Below are 15755 nucleotides of genomic sequence, written 5' to 3'. Positions count from 1 at the left end.
ATTTAAAGCATTAACGATTTACAATTGTCAAAATCTGTTGTACTGAAAACCCATCCCGGGCTCTTTGTAGTTTTTATGCAAAGATGAATGAATTAAAATTTTGTGTTCTAATTTGTTAAATTCAATGTAATACTCATAATTTATTAAGATTTGATATTTTTCATATACTATCACGAGGATAGCTATGTTTAGACGTAAATAAAAGAATAAAAGGTTAGGTCTTTATATCAAGATGAATGAATTAAAATTTTGAGTGTTCTAATTTGTTGAATTCAATGTAATACTCATAATTTTTTAAGATTTGATATTTTTTCATATACTATCACGAGGATAGCTATGGTTAGACGTAAATAAAAGAAAAAAAGGCTAAGTCTTTATGGCAAGAAAATAATATATAAATTATAGAATTCATGTCCCTGTTTATTAAATTCAATGAGTTATTTACCCATTATTAAAAAAAAAATAGATTTTTATGAAATATTATATAAAATTTTGTTAATTATTTTATATTTATTATTATAAGGATGGAGGTTATATTTAAATTACAAGTGTAATAAGCATTACTACCTATTTCTTATTCAAAAAATAGAGAATTTTTATTGGGAGTGTGATCATATATCACCTTTATTTTCTCAATAGATAATAGTAACAATTAACTTATATTGAGATATGGGCATAGTTGGTGGGTAAAGTTCTTGAACTACGTATTGCAAGTAGAGAACATGTCATAGTTTGCAAGTTAGAAAATCGTGGCATTCAGACGAATAATGGATACGATAAGTGGGAAAAAGATTATTTAGTAGACTTCAAGTATGACTCTCTAGATTCTTGGTCCATTTGGTTCAAAGCACCACATTAGGGACTTGAGGTAGAGGATTGGGCAATATATAGCCCTATGAACAAGGGAAATATTCCTATAGAAATGATTTTGGACAATGAACATGGGATTGCTATGAAACAAGCTTCGCGTTTACGTTCACTGAGTCGGTCAAAAAAATAGCCAAGGGACGAAAACCTAGTAGACAAAGCGTAGAGAATCAATTGCACAAACCTGTAGAAACCGTTTTGGTACAACACATGATCAAAAGTTGATTTAGGTATAGACAAAAAGGGATAATATTGATTTTTCAAAGGCACACAATTTTCTCCCAATATTATTTACTGACAGGTTCAACTCAAGACTCAAGAACATTATAAATCATGTATCATTTAATAGGCCTCGTTGAGGGTTTGGGGAGGATATTTTAAGGGGACTTATCAATAGTCCACGCGTATCAGTTGCAGAAAAAAAAAATCTTGGAGGGCATGGAAATGAAAAATATTAGTCAGCGAAAACCCTAGGCTTTTAGGAAGGCTTGGATGGTTAGCATTGTCCTCGTAAGAAGAGGAAAATTGACAAGTTCCCTAAACTTTGAAATGACAACCAAAATTTGGTGGTTGGGGATGATGTTAAGTTAGCAAAAGTGATGGGCATGGGGGAAAATGTCTTGTAGGATGGGAGAGGGGCATAGAATTCAAAGAACTCCAATTCCATTATATTAAGAAGGAAGGGGTGAAAATGTTAAAGGACATCCCCAGGGTATGTTCTATCATGTGTGGTTAGTTCATGCTCAAGTTTAACTCAGTGGAAACCACTGGTGTGTAGACTCCATGTGTGTTTTGATGAAGTGATTGAATCCACTATTTGATGCTCATTGTGAAAAGTTGGAAGTTTTACATGTATAAGTTAAGCTCCCATGATTGTCACCACAACTCTACTCCAAGGAAGTTTTCAAAGTCATTGGGAACAAATTGGGATCCTTCTCGGATGTTGATATGTTGTACGAGAGTAGTGGAAAGAAAGTAATTTCAAGGATTCTAGTAAATTTGGAGCTAAATATTTTCTACAAGGGTTATGATCATATAAAACTTGTGGACTATAAAGGGATACTCTTCATATGCCACAAGTTTCACAAATACAGACAAATGCTAAAGCATCCCTCTCTTCCTTTTGTGGGCAAGAAAAAAAGAAGGTTATATTTTAATGGTGGTTTCGATAATGGTAAAAAAATAGAAAAAGGTTGTCAAGCTGAAGAAATTCTTACGCACGAACAACGAAAGAGTTTTCCTTTCAACGGGTAGGAGGCACTATCACATTCTGTGGTGCAAGCTTGTCTTACACGCCCTCAATTCACCTTCGGTCATCCATCCCGGGGAAAGAAACTCTTTCTATGACTCCCTTTCTAAAGAAGGCGCTCAATAGATTTTGGGTACGTAGAAGATTACATAAAAAGAAGGAAACACATCTACATATGACTATAAGAGGCCGTTCATAGATGATCTGTAGCTAGAGCCTATCATGAACATAATTTCATGATTTTATTTTTTATTTTTTCTATTTAGATATCGATTTTCTATGGACAATGTAAACAATCATATTTTTGTAAATTTTTGTGACGACATAATAGCAAACTTTATATGCTTGGTTTTGGGTTTATAATATCATCATGAGAAATTACTTATAGTTTTTCTTTTTGGAAGGTGGCTTATATGATTTTTCAAATGCAGAAAAATACATATATAATGTAATTTCCATTTTAACTAATAAAAATTATAATTTTTTCTTCTAATAAAAATTATGATTTTTTTTTTCTAATAAAAAAATACAAAAAAATACTTCTATTATCAAATAAACATAAAAATAAAGAAATAAGAGAAAATAAAAAATTCACCTTCATATTTTAATTGAAATTGAAAATAAAATTATATAAACTTAAAAAAACCAAACAAGAAAAAGACCAACCACAAAAACCTTTATAATGGTCTATTTCTCAATCCGGTGAAAAATACACGTTCAACCACCACTTAACCAACATCTGCTTCTCCTCCTCTTTTGTTTAGCTTTTCATAATTATTTAAATATGAAAAGTCCCCTTGCTTACCAAAAAAGGGAATTTTATTATTTTTATTCTTTTAGATTTATACTCTATTATTTTTTCAAAATCGATATTCATGTTCTATTCAACTTAATTAATAGTCGCTCAAATCAAAATTTTAGTTCTTTGCATAATTATTTATACGCTAAACATAGGTGTTTTGAATTATTAGGATTCATTTAATTTTAAAATTTAATTACGCGTTTTTCGTAATTTCCTTTATTGTATTTTTAATATTTAATATAATAATATTATAATCATAATTAATAAAAAAAATTACTGTCATCATTAAAAGCATTCCGAATAATGTATAAAAGAAAAAATTAAAATTATAAGTAACCAGAATTCCATGGTAATTCAGATGCTTCTCTACCAAATAAAATAATGGCTTAATGGTGATTTCTCGTTTGATATACTTGGGAATGAACTAGTACGATCGCTTTTATATACTATCTTCATTCATTTTGTCCACAATGTTTGATCAACGAGGTTCAATGTGCTCGAGTTCGAATTGTTATTTCGTATGAGGGTTTCTGGGATATATTTTAAAATTTCATTAATACGTTTATAAGGTTCTCTAATTTTTTATTAAAATAAATTATGCTGTTTTTCCTGATCTCTTTGACCACATATATCAAGAGGTTCAATGTTCCGGAGTTCAAATGGTTATTTCGTATTAGGGTTTCTGGAATCTATTTTTTCATTTTCATTAATAGGTTTATAAGTTTTTCTCTATTTTTTTAATTAAAATAAATTAGGTTGTTTGTCTTGATCTCTTTCACCACATATATCAACTTTGTTTTGTATTTCAGTCCATGGGAGGATCAAGAGGCTTCTTCGTTCCTTTTCTCTTTGACATTTCAGTAAATAGGAAGTTGAATTCGCTGGAGTTCTATTAGGGTTTTTGGATATATGTTTTCATTTTAAATTATAGGATTATAAGGGTTTTTTTTAATGGTAAATGGGTTGACTCTGGTTGACTCTTTTTTTGCTTTTAACTTTACAATTAAAATAAATTCATTTTAGGAATAAAATTAAAATATATTTAAATTAAAACATATTTACCAAAAATTAAGTGCAGGAAGAGGAAGAGGAAGAGGAAGTGGTAGTTGTGGAAGATTCTCGTGATGTAATGTATTTGAATGTGATTAATGTCACACTGCAATTAACTACTTCAATTTCTGCAAAGCCCTATTTCTGCAAAACAAGCTTTGATACTATATGTCATGGATGCACACTAGTGGCGACTTAAATTCCGCTTGTGGGAATTGTGTGGCACCGATCAATATTTTTGTTCTCCACTCTACTATGGCTCTCAGACTACACCTAACCTTCAACACTTAATTTATTTCTACAAAAGTTTACTTCTTTTATAAAAGCAACAGAAACAATATTACTTCAATTATCATTCGTCTTTCATTACACAGTGGAAATAAACATGTACAAAACATCCATGAACAATAATGCACACACATATAAACGGGAGGGGAAACTCCCAAATAATTCTGCCCAAAACTTATCTAATTTTGCAATTATTTTTACAAATACAATGTTTTACACTGTCGTACAACCCTTGCACGAATTGTTGTTCAAGTGTTGTCTATCGTGCAGCCCAACAAGTCTCACGTACAACCCACAACAACGCACATTCAATTCATGGTACTAAGCCCCATTCATTCATAAAACATGACCCTCATACTGTTCACCCAAATGCCTAAACACTCAATGCACTCTTTTGCCTATAGCCTTGTTTTGTAGTCATGCCTTTCGCAATGCGTTCCACACTGTAACTTGGAAACACTGACTTTATATTTAACAAACACACCATTCAAACCTCCACCCATTATGCCTACCTTGGTGAACACATGGGCCAACCAAGCTCCCACCTGCATAGGGCCTACTTGTGCCTTGCCTATTGCACGCCCAGAATGACCTGCCCGATTTATAAACTATTTCTACAGTGAATGAGCCCCTAAAATGTTTGCCTTGCCTCTTTGATGTGAAAACTTGCCTCTATGATGTTTCATGACTGGTTGATTCCTCTAATAAATGTTAACCGATTTATATATAAATTTTGTCTACTTTGTTCAATTTTCCAAGGATCGCATCCTTTGTTTTTCTCATGGGTCGGCCTTTCCATGTGTTTTCCCAACTGACTTGTCACATACACAAATAACACACCTTCAATATTTTGCTAAGTCATGGGCTGCGCTTTGGTCGGTCGGGTGGGCGCCCTCGTCAGTTCGCATACACCTACCTGTCGCACCCATTCGTCTCTCGTCGCTTATAACCAAACTTTTCCATAGCATGTGCGTTTAACTAAATTTGTTTGCTTGCCTTCAACCGAAATTGTCCGTCTACATGCCTTTAACCGAGTCGCATTTAACCAAACATGTCTTCCACTACATCTGAACCCCTGTTAGGCACGCTTGTACCTACGACTCCAATTTCCGACTCTCTCGGATGCTCACCAACTCAAGACCGTTACAATAAGCATATAAGTAAGTACACTTATTATTTGAAAGTTTATTTAAAGGGTAAGGATACCAAACTTTCTAAATTAATCCTATGTAAAAAATTAAACATAAATATGAAATAAAAAATAATAACTATAATAGGCGTATAGGTCAGTCCACTTATTATTTTGGGTGTTTATTTAAAAGAGGTGGATACCAACTTTCTATAGAAAGGATTGCTCGTACTGCAAGCTGCTTTTAATGAAACAAAGACACTTTTAATGAAACAAAGACAATGTTCACACTAATCATTCCTTCCAAAGAAACATCATATTAAACATTTCTTCTAAAACATAGTTAATAACTTTATAAGTCCCTAAGAACAAAGAAAACACGTACTTGATTTGTTTGAAGAATCTTTGTATCATCAAATGACCCACAAAAAAATATTACTAAAGTGTCTACATTAAATGTGTCTCTTTATTCATAAACCTTTTCTGTTTTATGGTTTTAAAACGTTAAAACCTATTACTCATGAATTCTTTGTTTTGGGATGAATTTCATGAATTGTTAGAATATAATCGTTCTAAAATGTTTCACAGAATTATGTCCATCCAATAGGGTTAAATTAAAGACATTGCTAATCACCTCATCGAAGCCACCAACTCTTTAAAAGTAGAATGATGATTGCGACGTTGAGGAGATCATTTCCAATAATTAAGCAGTGGAAATTTTTAATTGGCAGAACATTTCTAACCATTTAAAATACATATTAATGTAGACGTATATTATATGGACTTAGTATATGTTATAATATATTAATTAAAAGTAAAACATTTTTTTAAGAATTAAAATATTTTAATAAAATATTGATGTGTAGTTTTGTAGTAAGAGAATTTGCATTTTTCACTACAGTGTTCTAAATTTTGAATTCTAAAAATAAAAAAAAAAAATGATATATAAAAAATCAACAATTTTTTAATATTGTTATAAAAAATCTCAATTTGGTAAATATTGAATTCTTAAAAAAAAAAAATGATATTTAAAAAATCAACAATTTTTTAATATTGTAATAAAAAATCTCAATTTTCTATTTACCAAAGATTTTCTATTTACAAGAAATTGTAACTTATTATGTATTTAATATAAAAAAGATGGATTTATTTTTTTATTGTTTTTTTTTGGTTTAAGGATATGCTGGTCATTGGCTAGCCGCTACATCCACAAAAATATTTGGATAGATCAACCCTGAAGGGAATCTAGCCCCGCAACCAATAACTAGGCCTAACCCCAAGGGGGCTTCGGGGAGAATTGACCCTGTGACCTCCCAATCAGTGAGGCACTCATTTTACTAGTTAAGCTAACCATTGGGACTTATAAAAAAGATGTATTATTCTTATTATCATTAATATAAATTTAATATATGTGAGAATAGGAATATCGAGGATGAAAACCACTTCCTCTTAGAGTGCCCCGCATACAACCACATTAGATCTCAGTTTCACAATCTTTGTTACAATACTGACCTTCCTAGCCTTTTAGAATGTCAAAATTATAGTGAGCTCGGGAGGCTTCTCTCCAAGCTTTTTCAGCATAGGAATAAAATCTTAAATCAAAATAAATAATTTGTTTCTTTAGGTCCGATAAACCAATGTTTGGTTTTAGCGGACGTTAACCATCATCATCATCATCAATATGTCACATTTATTTATTTATTTATTTATTTATCATATATTAATATGAATCAAATCTTTGAAGATGGATTTTTTGAAGTAAAATTTATAAGAATATAATTTTTTATGTATTTTTTTCCTATATTTATATTAATGGATAAGTTTTAGATATATATCTTTAACTCTTAAGTAAACTATGATATACTTATAAAATAACTTATATATATATATATATATATATATATATATATATATATATATATATAAAATTCAATTTAATTAACATAAAAGAAAATAGATATGAATATTCTATGAAGATAAAGTTCATATAATAATATTTCTGTGGATTTCCTAGTAAAAAGCAAACAAAATATTGTTAAGTGTATCATTTTAATGTAATAATATAACTTTAACTCACTTAACAAAAAAACAAATACTAAATATTAATAAACATAAAACAAAATTACAAAGTATATTTTAAAATAAATTAAAAAGTATATCATATATATATAATTGAAAAAAAAAAAACCTAAATCCATATTTACCAAATTCAGTCGAATTGACCAAAAAGAATTTCGAAAATTTGGGTGTTCGATTCGGCGATTAATATGCTACTTCGAAGTTAGTTCGGACATTCACTTCACCCATCACATCAATACACGGTGATTGAGGTAAATTCATTTCATAGTTAATTTTTTGGTGAATGACAGAAAACCCAACTCATCTTTTATCGGCATGTGTTTCCGAAATCACCAAATCGAAAATGGTAACTAATTGTGAACGATGAACATTTTCTATTTTTCATTTTCAGTATTCCATTTAGACAGCTGAGAAAATCGCGAAAAGAGAATTTTGCTTTGAAATTTCAATATATAAAGTATTCGAACATGGGCGAGCAGATTCCATAGAGTATAATTGATATTTTTTAATATATTATTAAACAATTTAAAATAAAAATGAGAGAGATTTTGGAGCAAAAAGATTAGTGTAATTTTTCTTGTTAAATTATAATTTTAAAATTATTTATATTAATTAGAATTATTATAAATTATTTACATTTCAAGATGAATAGTGGAGAAAATAAATAGAAGGCATTCTTGTTATTTAAAGGAAAATTCTTGTTACATAAAAGAAATTATATATATTTAAATATTTTAGAGATATACTCGATATTTTTTAAATTAAAATTTTTACATTCACATTTTTATTATATCCAATTGAATTTGAATTCAAACTTAGTAATTATGGTTAAATCAATAACAAATCTTTATGAAAATATAATCAAAATCTTACAAAAAAATATTAAAAACTAATGAAAATATAATCAAAATCTTACAAAAATATTAAAAACTAAAGATCCAAATGTATAAGCTCTAAAAACAAATAACAAAAAAGATCAACTATGAAGTGGTCATTATAAGTCAAAAGGAGATACACGGGAGGAAATCGAAAGCTGTCGACCAAAGGATATATTTAATCTAAAATTACTTGTAAACCCAAAATTTGCGTTCAAATCAGAAAAGATATTTTAAAAAGATTATTGACAACGTAATAAATAAACATAAAAGAATATAGATTTTTAACATCTCAAACTAAAACATGTATTTTATAACTACAACAATTTATAGTGAATGTCGTTGTGCATCGCTAATAAACAGAAAGCAAAGTTGATTTGTCCCCAACGAACTAAGTTGATTTCCACGTTGGCTCTACCATTTGTACGTTGTCCCACTGAGATGCCATTTTGCAGATTGGCGCTACCATTTGAATATTTTTTAATTATTAAAAGAAAAGAACGAACGGTGGGTCCTACTAATGCTTTACCACATTAAACATAAAGATATGACGGATGTTGGTGGCAGACATGAACTTTCAAATTATTCCACCTTGCTCACCAGCAGACTCATGATAGCCGTCTGTTCCAAGGGTTTTGATGAATCTAAATAACTCAAAACAAGGTTTTTCCAAATTCAAGCGATGCCTTCGGACGAATGTTGTCAAAGTTTCCACGCGTTCACGGGATACTTACGTGATGTCCCACGGGATTCACGTGATGTCCGCACGGTGTGATGAACCCAAATCTTCCTCCACTACCGCATCCATCCTGCAGTGAAATTTGATATTCAAACAGGAACTGATTTCCACATAGCGTTATAAGAATCTAAAATAAGTTAAAGTCCATCGGTCACAGCCACAAATAACTCGTGTTCCAGTGTAACAGGGAACATGCCAGAGTTATCCCAATATTTTAGGTGGTGCTCAACCATAACGAAACAAGTTGGCTTACATCAAAGTTGCTACCGTACATTCTCGATTAAATTTCATGATCGAATATCTTCGTGCACCCAAACTTGTACAGTCTCTGAATGTACGCATACCAACAACTTCAACCCTATAATCTATGAATGAAAGAGAAGAAACAGCGATCTATGAATGAAAGAGAAGAAACAGCAATCAGTTGGAAGTATTTATGCAGAGAGCATAAACTATGTTTTTTCATTAATTAAAAGCTTCGTACATAACACATATGTAGGATATTAGATCCAACTTTTTCTAAACAAGAAACTAGTTATTGAGAAAATATCTCAATTGACTCTAACAAACCAACAAACTAAATTTGTTTATTTACTATTACAAGCGTTATTTCTTAGTCTTTCTCTTAATGCTTGTATTACTACATGAATTATATTTCATATATAGATCATATTTATTTGATATGGTTTTCCGTGACATTTTTATCCATTTTGAAGTTTTACGAACATCACTTTTTTTCCACCACAATCTTCGAGTTTCTCACTCAACTCGTTTAAGGTACAACTCTCTCCAACCATCGTTGACGAGCTTGCATGATCAACAATATTGACTCACTTTATTATAAAGTATGAGATAGCTCGTTGTAACTATCAGAGATAGTAGCCAAGTAATGAACCATCCTATGAACAAGCTCCCATCTGTCAGAGAACATAGTTCGTTGTGTCTGTCAATTATCTAAGATAGTTGTCTGGGTATTCATAATTTGACAATACAACTTGACCTTTCAATGATACACATACAAACTTAGAATCAACAAATACAAAATATCATTAAATAATTATGCTTTAGAAAAGTTAGAGCCTCGATAGTAAATTTATAATCACAGTCTGAATCTATTGATTGTTCATAGACAATATTTAATATATCCTTAGAAATGGCTAAGTTAGTCAATTCCACTAAGATCATGTTTTTACTAACTATGCCCCTGGTCAATAGTGCCATCTCAACATGTGAACTATCATTTGCATTACCTAATTTCATCCTCTTCTCTTCTACTAGAAATGCTTGTGTATTACTAACAGCGGTAACAACTCTACAAGGTAGCTTTGCAAAATATGGCAATGGAACCAGTGGTCCTCAAGTGGCCCTCTTTGACCTCAATATTCCTTTAGAAAATGGCTTTTGATAAATCTAGGCATCAATTTTGTTTATTCCGGTTGTCATTATCTCTACAAAATGTATTCTCCACAACTCCAACGCCTCAACATCCGCTCCTCACGATGAGAACACTATAGGTTGTAGACTGATGCGTTGCTTTTTAACGAGCACTTAGCAGATCGATGAAATGGTCATGAACTCTTAGACCACAACTCCACGCTAGCCCAGTTGGACAGATGCATGCAAATCATTAGAGGAAATTTCAGCCTCAAAGTGGTTTCCTAAGGAAAAACAATATAATAATAGCTAAAATAATAGAATAATAGTTATAAATTTTGGAAGGAAAAGAAGAAAACTACTTTCTAAATTGTATTTTTAACATATATTCTTATAGGTTTACTCAAATTTCAAGTGTAGACACTCGTTGGACATGGAATTAAATTTCACATTCAATGAGTATCCATTATGCATATTTTCGAGAAGACACATGTTGATAAAAATTTCAAATATATTAAAAATTATGTTTTAATTGTACATACATTGATAAAAATTGTAGATACATTAATAAATCGTGTTTCAATACCTTTTTTTTAATGTATCTGCAATTTTTATCAATGTATCTACAATTAAAACACATTTTTTAAATCTATTTGCAATTTTTATTAATGTATCTACACTTAAAACACATTTTTTTTAATGTATTTCAAGTTTTATCAACGTGTGTCTTCTTAAAAGTATGCATAATGAGTACTCATTGGATGTGAAATTAAATTTCACATCCAACAAATTCTTACACTTGAAATTTGAGTAAACCTGTAAGAAGATATGTCAAAAATATAATTTAAAAAGTAGTTTTCTTCTTTTCCCTCCAAAATTTATAACTATTATTTTATTATTTTAACTATTATTCAATTAGTTTGCTTTTGGACTGTCTCCTAAGGAAAAATAAAAGAATAATAGTGAAAATAATAAAATAATAGCTATAAAGTTTGGACGGAAAAGAAAAAAACTACTTTTTAAATTGTATTTTTAACATATCTTCTTATAGATTTACTCAAATTTCAAGTGGAGACACTTGTTGGATGTGGAATTAAATTTCACATCTAATGAGTATCCATTATGCATAATTTTGAGGAGACACACATTGATAAAAATTGCAAATACATTAAAAACATGTGTTTTAATTATAGATACGTTGATAAAAACTGCAAATACTTTAAAAAATCGTGTTTCAACACATTTTTCAATGTATTTATCATTTTTATAAATGTGGATCTTCTCGAAAGTATGCATAATGGGTGCTCATTGGATGTGGAATTTAATTATGCATGCAATTGGTGCTTACACATGAAATTTGAGTAAACCTCTAAAGAGATAAGCCAAAAATACAAATAAAAAATTAGTTTTTCTTCTTTTCCCTTCAAAATATTTACATGTTTATATTCTTAAATTTAAAGGATTTTCATTGGTTTACATATTATGATATGGAAATTACACGAAAATCTCATGGGCACTTTTATGATGAAATTTCCCCTAATGCTAGCTAGCCCCTCAGAACTGGATAAAGACAACCATATCACAAATCTGCCACCATTCGAAAGACGCATGGGAAATGGGTCGGTTGCTCTGAGAAGAGATCTTCACAATATTAGCTCTTAAGACTGCAAATACACTTGGTCACTGATCAGTTCCATCCTAAACTCTCTCAACCCTTGCTCGAATACTAAGTTGGAAGTATTTAACCACAAAACATAAACTATATTTTTTTGTTCATCGAAATCTTAGTACATCACGCTTATATAAGAAGATATTAGATCTAACTTTTTTTAAACAAGAAACTAGTTGTTGAAAAATATCTCAATTGAATCCAATCAATCAAATTTGTTTATTGACTATTACCACCATTATTTCCAATCCAAATCTATTTTCACTTGACATTAATAACTTCATTTGGAAAATAAATTTAACTCTAACTTTATTGGAGAAATTGTCTACAACAATAATATGACACACCAAAGTAGCTTTATTTTTAATCAAAGTAAATCCATTTTAATTTTATTGTAAACGTGTATTAACATTAATTCTAAGTTCAAAAGATGAAAAAGTCAACTCCATTCGCAATTAAAAAAGAAAACTTATAATCCCATTAATCCGAACAACACTGAAAACATGTACCCAAAAGCCGTATTAGAACTCCAGCCCATTCAACTTCCCGTTGACTAAAAAATTATAGAGAAAAAGGACAAAGAAGCCTATTTATCCTCCTATTTGATTGGAATGATATAAGAAAAAACCAAAGATGATACATATGATGAAAGAGATCAAGACAATCAGCATAAATCATAACAATAAAAAAATTAGAGAAAAACTTATAAACCTACTTATGAAAATGAAGACATAGATCGCATAAACCTGAACACTAAATAAAAATTTGAACTCCAACACATTAAACCTCCAGTTGATGAAACATTGTGGAGGAAAGAAATGAGGATAGTGTATAAAAGAGGTCGTACTAGTTCATTCGCAAGTATATCAAATGAGAAACAACCATTAAGCCCCTCTTATTTTCGTAGAGAAGGATCTTAATTCTCATGGAATTCTGGTGAGGTACTTATAATTTTAATTTTTTCTTTTATATTATGATAATGTAAGAATGCTATTAAATTAAATTTTATATTGATTATGCTTATAATATTATCATATTAATTATTAAAATATAATAAAAATATGGAAAAAATAAATGAATCTTAAAAATTAAAAACAGTGTTATAAATTAATTATTAAAAAAAACAAAAAAATTTCATTTGGCTTATTAAAATATTAATAATTTAGAACGTTCGTTAAAAAGTTGAGGGAATATTAATTGAGTTGAACATTGATTGAATATCGATTTTGAAAATATGATAGAACAAAAATCTAAAAGAATAAAAATAATAGATTTCATTTTTTTCAAATAATAGATTTCATTTCTTTCACCAGCAAGACACCTCATATATTTAAATAATTAGGAAAAGCTAAATAAAAGAGAAAACGCAGATTTTTGTTATGAGGTGGTTGAATGTTGTGTTTTTCACAAAATTGAGAAACAAAAATTTGCAAAATTTTCTTTCATGTTTACATAATTTTAGTTAAATATGGTTGTGAATTCTCTTTTTTTTCTTTAATTTCTCTATCTTTTTTATTTATTTGATAATATAAATTAATTGATTTTTTTTCTTTTATTAGAAGACAAATTTATAATTTTCATTATTTAAAATAGAAATTACATTTTGCATACGCCTTATGCATCATCTATTTAGTCATGATGGTACTAGAAACCCAAAATTTGACAAGTGTATCACGTTCACTATTAAGTTGTTACAAAAATTTAGAAAAATATGATTGTTTACATTGTCCATAGAAAATATATATATAAATAGGAAAAAAATTAAAAGCATAAAATTTAGTTGATGACAAGCTCCAACTGTACACCATTTGTGAAATGCCTTTTATATTAATCTATGTGGAAGCGTCCCTTATTAGTCCCTGCCTGGGACTATTAGCGTTCGATCAGGCGTTGCCCAGGTATTAGTTCTTCGGTTGACCATAAATTTCGAGTGTTTAAACAATTTTAACCAAAGTTTATTGCTGGTGATTTGGCTTCAAAAAGTTTTAACCAAACTTTCGATTTCACCCTCTTATTGCAAGCGTCTCTTGCCCCGATGTGATTTTATTGCGAGCAAGTTATTTTATCCTAAGTTTTTTCTTGCCCGTGCTTAGACTCTTAAGCTGGATGTTCTAGTTTATAGTAGGCTGGATGTTCTGGTTTATACGTATGCTCGGGCATGTTATCCATCTGTCACTATGCAAACTCGATGCATGAACACTTGGCGTGGGGTATTTTACCTTCGGTACGGGTGATTACAAACTGTAAGTTCCATTGTGGGTTTGCTCTACACGGAATTATTTCCTCATCATTTCTATATTGGTGGGCTGGTCTACTTTATAGTTTCCATGGAATGGCTACCTTTGAGAGTGCACGGCGTTGGTACAAATAACTTCGAAGGCTCAGGTAATATAATAGCCTCTGACAGAATTTTCTTGTAAAAATTTCGAGTTTGGCAGGAGTTAATCTTTTCTAAATGCGTCGCTTCCTATTTCGGTATTTCTGTTCAAAACTCCACGAGGTTTCTGTGTAGCTCATCAAATTTTCAGGTATAGAAGTACCGTTTCAGTTTCTTAAAAACCCTAGGTAATAGTTTGGTAATTCCTTAAATTGCAGGTAAGATAGCTATTCCGTCGTCACGACCGTGTTGGTTAACAGTTTTTCAACTGCTATTATTCCAGGTGCTTCGATTATTAATTTTTTTTTCGCCTATGTTGTCTTTCAGAGTCTTCGCTTGAAACCCTGCTTGAATAATAGGTTCGTTCCTAGCACCGCCAGGATTTTAATTCTCAACGACAAAAGTAAACACCCACTTTCAAATCCAACATTCCTGCGTGTATTATAACGTATCTACATTCAAGATTCTTTCTCTATTATAATGTTTGGCTGGAACGCAACTGCCTAAGAGTACGTGTAGGCTTGCTTCTCAATCCTTTTTTGTTTAATGTTGTGTTTGTATTTCTATAATATTTATCAGTGAACTATGCAATTAGTACGAATATATTACGTGTATGATCTTATCTTTACTTTGCTAACAGTTCCATTCTGATTTTTTATGCAGCTCCCAACACAGTTCTATACCGCACTGGTAAATACAATTTGATTGTATACACTCTTTTGATTTCTATATGTATTGTCATATTCTTGTTTTATTTATCAAGATTCCCTGTTTATTTTAATCTGTGCAGGTATATACAATTACCACAGTGGTCCTAGTTTGGCAAACTTTATATTATGGCCACATCCGCACGTGGCGGAAGACAAGGAAAGCGAAATCCTCTCCCGAGGTATGATGGTTGATATGAATTTGACATAACAGTAATCTTCTTGCATATCCTATCAGAGTTATCTTTCCATTGCAATCTGATATAATTTTTAATGGATATAGAACCGTATAAAGTAACTTTAATGGATATATATAATATTTCTTTTTCTTGAAATCTGATGGGAAATCTGAGTACTTTCCATATTTTGTGGATGGTCATCTACTTTATCTAATGAAGGGGTTTGTTTGAAATGAAAGTAGGGAAATCTGAGTGCTTTCCATATTTTGTGGATAGCCATCTACTTTATCTAATTAAGGGGTTTGTTTGAAATGAAAGTTCGGAAATTTGAGTGCTTTCCATATTTTGTGGATGGCTATCTACTAATCTAA

General features: G+C 30.4%; 1 long non-coding RNA gene across 1 annotated transcript; it reads left to right on the top strand.

Annotated features, from left to right (window-relative positions):
- Window positions 1–14983: 14983 nt before the first annotated feature.
- Window positions 14984–15387, top strand: LOC149166712 (uncharacterized). The gene is made up of 2 exons (XR_016260462.1): window positions 14984–15188; window positions 15289–15387. It is a non-coding gene; the product is annotated as an uncharacterized LOC149166712 (long non-coding RNA).
- The last annotated feature ends 368 nt before the right edge of the window (window positions 15388–15755 follow it).

Source organism: Pinus tabuliformis, chromosome 5_1 (assembly GCF_031772625.1).
Source record: "Pinus tabuliformis cultivar Carrire ecotype Pingquan chromosome 5_1, CPIR1, whole genome shotgun sequence".
Taxonomy (NCBI): Eukaryota; Viridiplantae; Streptophyta; class Pinopsida; order Pinales; family Pinaceae; genus Pinus; species Pinus tabuliformis.
The sequence above is the reverse complement of the archived record's forward strand: the minus strand, read 5'-3'. Positions and strand labels throughout refer to the sequence as shown.